Consider the following 5661-nt stretch of genomic DNA (forward strand, 5'->3'; position numbering starts at 1 on the left):
GTCCTATGCCACTTGATCAGGTGCCAGGCTTGAAACAGGTAGACCCCATACCATAGACATGAAGTCATATTGGCACTGGACCAAGAGAAGACCAGTCTGGTGTGAGGACCAGACTGAAGGAACAGAAGAGGTAAACACTTTCTCGGTCAAAATTAGACATAGCATTATCAAAAATTATCAAGAGATTCTGGGTATTTGGCTGCTAACAGGGGTAACTTCAGAAGTATGGGATATGGACATTTGCTGTGTTTATTGATCAGTTCTTTAACCACACATTGTTACAGTTGCACTGAAATTTGTTCTCATAGAGATCAAAGCACATCAAGAGACTTCAGATTCTCCAGATGACATTGATTAATGACTTTAAGGTTGTTAAATCTTAAAGAGAAGACTTGAAAGCTTTCCAAGCCAGAGAACATGCCAGAAGTAAATGACTCTAAGTTATTTTCCAGGCACAGCATTTTCAGTCTTTTTTAGTATTAAGAATAAAAAAAATTATGTAAACAGAGATTTTGGTCTCTGGCTTTTGCTCCTGAGATATCCACCTTTGTGAAATTGGTCAGGAAGTCAAATTGGAGGTAGTCTAGAAATAACCATAATTTTTTTCCTAGGAGTAGCTCCTGTAAGGCATTTAGCCCTTGGGAAAAAGTTGGTTGGAACAACCTGAATCCCATGTACTTGTCTTTCTAAGTTGAGTTGTTTCAAAGACTTGAGGTTGATAAATGAGGAAATGGCAGTCACAGTGGTTTCATATGTAATTTTATTAAGACTGGGATTCAAAAATTCTAGATTTTCAAGGCCCAAGAAAAGGCCTGCCTGAAAACTTGACAAGACATTGTATGCCCCTTCAAGTTTACAGAGGTAAGTGATGGCAGAAAATGCATTCTTCTCTATAGCTTTCAGGCAGTTTAGGGAGAGAATAAGAACGTGGAGTTTCTTCAGAAACTGAAGGGTCTGTGCTCCAGAGTATGAATATTGTTGCCTCCAAGGTCTAAACTCTCTAAGTTTGGAAACTAAGCAAAGGAGTATCTGTCAATTTTCACTATTCAGCATTCAGCCAAGTTGAGTTCCTTCAATGACTATAGCCCATAGAAGACCACCTTATTGAGTTCTGTGATGGGATTTCTAGAGAAAAAGAGAGATTGTAGGTACCTCAAGGGTGAAAATGCAAAATCTGGAAATCTTTTAAACTTCTTTGGCTCAAGTCTATGGATTTCAAGTTCTGAGGGGTACTCTAGGTCCTGTTACTGACAAAAGATGGTTGGCACTTGTTTAGATTCAGCCTTTGGAGGTTGGGCGTAGCATCAAACTCACTGTCACTGGGGTGAGCCAGATCACTGCTTTGGCTCAGATCAATTGACAAAAACCGGGTACAGTTGGCAAGACACTCTATGCACACTGTGTTGGTAGCATTTTTCTGAAAAAAAAAATCTCTAATATGGGTAAGATTCAGATGAGGTGATACACTGTGTTCAAGTTTAAGTGACCACCCCTAAACTCCTGGTTAAGGTGATTTTCCTTAGATTCTGTAGGTGTTTGGCCGGAAGCATCTCCAGTTTCACCAATGTTCCACTCAGATTCAAGATCTTCATTTGGGGTAGACTTTCCACATCCACATTCCAGATGACTTGATGGCTATTCTGAGAGACATCCATAGTGGTCATATTAGGCAGTGACAGAGAAAAGAAATTTAGTTCCCTTAGCTTGTTCCCCTACAGGCTCAGATGGGTCAGGGACACCAGTGGCCTGGGACTGTGGTCCAAAAAGATGATGCTGTTGTTAGTAATATCGTAGTATTCCAGGTGTGGAAGATACTGGACTGCTTTAAGAATATTGAGAAAATCAGTAATAAAGTTTTGAGATAAGCTTAAATATCTTAATTTGACAAAAGGTACAAAGGCATTTTTGTAAATATGGGTAATCTGATTGTATCCTAGGAACAAAGTCTACAAGTTGGAGAGTTCCTCAAAGGAGTTGTTCACACTTTGAATCTTATTTTCTACTAAACTCAACGGGTCAGGATTTCAAGTCCTCAAAAGGCCTTCTCATCAATCTTCCAAATGGAATTCCATTCCAGTTGCAAGTCTACCAGAGCAGACAAAGTAGTGAAGCAATATGGAGGAAGAACCTGAATTTGGTTCTGTGTCCAGCTGAGGTGAGTAGTGTACCCAGAGATATCACAAATGGCATCTGTTAAGGTGGTAATTTCCTTCAAAATGTAGAACACATGTTGAATGTTCAATTCATACTGTGTACATTTACTGAACACTTTGTCTCTGCCAAAGACAGTCAGGAAAGCCCAATTAAAGTGAGGCAGAGCTGTTGAGAAGGGAGGAGGTTCTCTAAGTCCATCTTGTCAGCACCAGGCATCGGAGTTACTATTATACACAAAATTCCTTTACACGTGTGATGCTCATTTTTTAAGAAATGGTCCTTCCATTTTGACTTTGCTGCAACGAAAAAAGAAAATGGTGTTTAGTTTAAATTTGTCTTAATAAATATTTCATAGCCACTTCAAGAAAACGAAAAACAATTTGTCCTAAAGTTAACTTTCAAAACAAATCCATTTCCAAAGCAACCTCTATGTGTATCAGCAAAGACCAGTGTTGTTTCTTCCATGTTAGCACATAGAAGCAGAAGCAGCAAATACAAATTTGATTTAATTAAAATAAAGAAGCTCCCCAACCTTCCTCTCATCCTTGCACAATAAAGTACCTCTCTTGCTGTTTGGGGTGATTCCTGAAATTACACCACTGGAAATGAATTGGGGGGGGGGTCTAGGGTCTTAGTCCAGTTAAAAGATACATGGTAGGGGCAAAAAAAAAAAACAAAAAAAAAAAAACAAGGTTTACAGGTCATCTCATCCTTAACGTAAATGAATACAGAGTCCTTGCTTTAAAGCCACTCATTTCACCACAATTTGCATTTACATCTCTTAGGCAATTAAACCCCGTATCAGTGTATGGCATTCCTGGTACACAGAAAAAATACAACTACAAAAAACTCAGGTCTGTCAGTCTACTTTCTGATGTTTGCTGCACAAAGTTTCTCCAGCCTTGCTTCCCAGTTTCAACCTGTTCCCACAGTGACCCATGGTAACATAGTGAAAAAACACCAGCCCAGACAGACTTGGGCTTCAATCTGTGTCCTTCGACAAGTTATTTAACCTTTCTGAACCTATTTCCTTATCCATACAATAGGATAATAATACCTACTTCTTCATAACATAGAATACATTCAGTCAGACAACTTGAAGTGCCCATCTTGGTGCCTACTATATGATGGAACTCAATAAAATGTTATTCCCCCCACCCTTTTTTGCCTTAACTCTAGGCCAACATTAGCATCTTTATATGAGTCTTATACTTTTTGTCTCAAGATCACTGGCAGACACAGAAGAAGGAGAGAAACAGGTTGTTTCTTTCTCTTGTTGTTTCTCTTAGGTTGTTTTCCTTCCTTTGTGTATGTTGTCATATTCACACAAAAAGATATATTTAGGGCTCTGTGAATAGAATCACAAAATATGACATTGAAAAACTTTTACAAGTAAGCCACTTATGGAAGTCTATAACATTAAGACTCTCAAGAATAGTACACAAGAAGGCCCATCTAGTTACAACATTAGTAACCCTTCCTATTATCCACTTTTGTCATTTTTGCAATTCTAGTGGTATTAAAGTGATCTCTTGGGGTGCCTGGGTGGCTTGGTCTGTTAAGCAACCAACTCTTGATTTCAGCTCAGGTTATGATCTCACAGTTCATGAGATCAAACCCTGCATTGGACTCTGCACTGAAACCGTTGAGCCTACTTGGGATACTCTCTCTGTGTCTCTCTGTCTCTGTCTCTGTCTCTCTCTCCCCTGCTTGTATGCATACTCCGTTTTTCAAATTAAATAAACTTTAAAGTGATCACTCATAGTCTCTTATTGACATATTTCTGACTATTTGTGCTTTTGAGAATCTTTTAGTACATTTGGTAGCCATTTGGAATTTTCTTTCAGTGACCTGCATATTTATATCCTTTCTCCATTTTTCTTTTTTTTCACTTTTTTAAATTTTTTAAGGTAACAAATCTACAACTTTATTTTTTAATTTTTTAAAGTAATATATCTACAACTTTATTAATTTTTTTCAAGTTTTTATTTAAATTCTAGTTAGTAAACATACAGTGTAATATTAGTTTCAGGAGTAGAATATAGTGATTCATCATTTATAACATCCAGTATTCATCACAAGTGCCACCCATTTAGCCCACCACCCCACCCACCTACCCCTCAAAACAGTGTTTGTTCTTTATAGTTAAGAGTCTCTCTTATGGTTTGCCTCTCTCTTTTCCCCCCTAAGTTCATCTGTTTTGTTTCTTAAATTTCACATATGAGTGAAATCATATGGTATTTGTCTTTCTCTGACTGACTTATTTCACTTAGCATAATACACTCTAGATCTATCCACGTCATTATAAATGGCAAGATTTCATACTTTTTATGGCTGAATAATATTCCATTGTGTATATATACCACTTCTTCAGCCATTCACCAACTGATGGACATTTGGGCTCTTTCCATAATTTAGCTATTGTTTACAATGCTGCTATAACATCAACGAGCATATTAGTATTAGTATTAGTATCCCTTCATATTAGTATTTTTATATCTTTTGGGTAATTACTTAGTACTGCAATTGCTGGATCACAGGGTAGTTCTATTTTTAACTTTTTGAGGAACCTCTACTCTGTTTTCCGGAGTGGACGCACCAGTTTGCATTCCCACCAACAGTGTAAGAGGGTTCCTCTATCTCTGCATCCTCGCCAAAATCTGTTTCCTGCATTCTTAATTTTACTCATTCTCACAGGTGTGAGGTGATGTCTTATTGTAGTTTTAATTTGTATTTGCCTGATGATAAGTGATGTTGAGCATCTTTTCATGTGTCTGTTAGCAGTCTGCACGTATTCTTCGTCTTCTTTGGAAAAATTCTAGTCATATCTTTTGCCCATTTCTTTACAGGATTGTTTGATTTTTTGTTGTTGAGTTTGATAAGCTCCTTATAGAATTTGGATACTGATCCTTAATCAGATATGCCGTTTCCAAATATCTTCTCCTATTCTGAAGGTTGCCTTTTAGTTTTGTTGATTGTTTCCTCTGCTGTGCAGAAGCTTTTTATCTTGATGAAGTCCCAATGGCTCATTTTTGCTTTTGTTTTGCTTGCCTCAGGAGATGTATTTAGTAAGAAGTTGCTATGGCCAATGTCAATGAGGTTGCTGCCTGTGTTCTCCTCTAGATTTCGATCGTTTCCTCTTTCACATTTAGGCCTTTCATCCATTTTGAACTTATTTTTGTGTGTGGTATAAGAAAGTGGTCCAGTTTCATTCTTGTGCATGTTGCTCTCCAGGTTTCCCAACAATATTTGTTGAAGAGACGGTCTTCTTTTCCATTGGATATTCCTTCATACTTTGTCAAAGACTAGTTGACCATGTAATGGTGGGTCTATTTATGGGTTTTCTATTCTGTTCTATTGATCTATATGTATGTCTCTATGCCAATACCATACTGTCTTGTTCATTACAGCTTTGTAATATAACTTGATGTCCAAAATTGTGATGCCTCCAGCTTTGCTTTTCCTTTTCAACATTCCTTTGGCTCTTCAGGGTCTGTTGTGGCTCCA

The 5661-nt window shown here is 37.6% G+C and overlaps 1 pseudogene; it reads right to left on the minus strand.

The window, feature by feature from the left end:
* Positions 1-2619, minus strand: part of LOC125931330 (toll-like receptor 13) — a 4941-nt pseudogene extending 2322 nt beyond the window's left edge.
* Between the last annotated feature and the right edge of the window lie 3042 nt (positions 2620-5661).

Source organism: Panthera uncia, chromosome X (assembly GCF_023721935.1).
Source record: "Panthera uncia isolate 11264 chromosome X, Puncia_PCG_1.0, whole genome shotgun sequence".
Classification (NCBI taxonomy): Eukaryota; Metazoa; Chordata; class Mammalia; order Carnivora; family Felidae; genus Panthera; species Panthera uncia.